A 1,027-nucleotide genomic window follows, 5' to 3' on the forward strand; every position below is an offset into this window, starting at 1 on the left:
AAAGTGTCCGATCCGTCTGCCGCAATCCCGATAAAAAAAATTGCAGATCGCAACCATTACTAGTAAAAATAAAATAAAAATGCTATAAATCTTTCCCATAGTTTGCAGACGCTATAACTTTTGCGCAAACCAATCAATATACGCTTATTGCGATTTTTTTTAATCAAAAATATGTTGAAGAATATATATTGGCCTAAACTGCTGAAGAAATTTCTTTTTTAAAAACATTTTTTGGGTATATTTATTATAGCAAAAAAAAGTTTTGTTTTTTTCAAAATTGTCGCCTTTTTTTGTTTATAGCGCAAAAAATAAAAACCGCAGAGGTGAAGAAATACCACCAAAAGAAAGCTCTATTTGTGGGGAAAAAAAAAAAAAAAAAAGGATGCAAATTTCATATGGGTACAGCATCGCAGGACTGCACAATTACCAGTTAAAGCAACGCAGTGCCAAATTGATAAAAATTGCTCTGGTCAGGAAGGGGGTAAAATCTTCCGGGGCTGAAGAGGTTAAAAGAAGCTTTCCAAAACGAACTAAATGCCTCATGAAGGAGCTGTATTTCATAACAAAAGTGAAACGTCTATCATTTTTTCCTTTCAACTAGGAGAGTGGAGTCATTTTATTGCAACCCAGGAAAAGCTTTTATTTCAGACCTACCCAGATGTGACAACCCCCCCCCCCCCCCCCCCCCCCAAAAAAAAATATTTAGGGTCTTTGTACACCAAATGTCATCTGTTACGTGGAAAAAGGGATCGTTTTACGTCTGTCTTCAGATCAGTATACATCAATTTTTTTCCATATTGTCTCTTAACTAAACACCCAATAGATCTTATGAAAAATGCAAATAAAATAAAGATTAAGCAAACACCTGACGTAAATGGACGACATCAGTTTATGTCTACAAAAATCAGAAAAGGACGCAAACCTTTTCATTTTTTTCTGCAGACATAAACAGACTCGAATGTAGACAGTACGTTTAAAGCCGCCCCCTCAAACATATATTGTGGTTCAGTCTGGAAAAACTGACTGA

This window comes from Aquarana catesbeiana, linkage group LG06 (assembly GCF_042186555.1).
Source record: "Aquarana catesbeiana isolate 2022-GZ linkage group LG06, ASM4218655v1, whole genome shotgun sequence".
Taxonomy (NCBI): domain Eukaryota; kingdom Metazoa; phylum Chordata; class Amphibia; order Anura; family Ranidae; genus Aquarana; species Aquarana catesbeiana.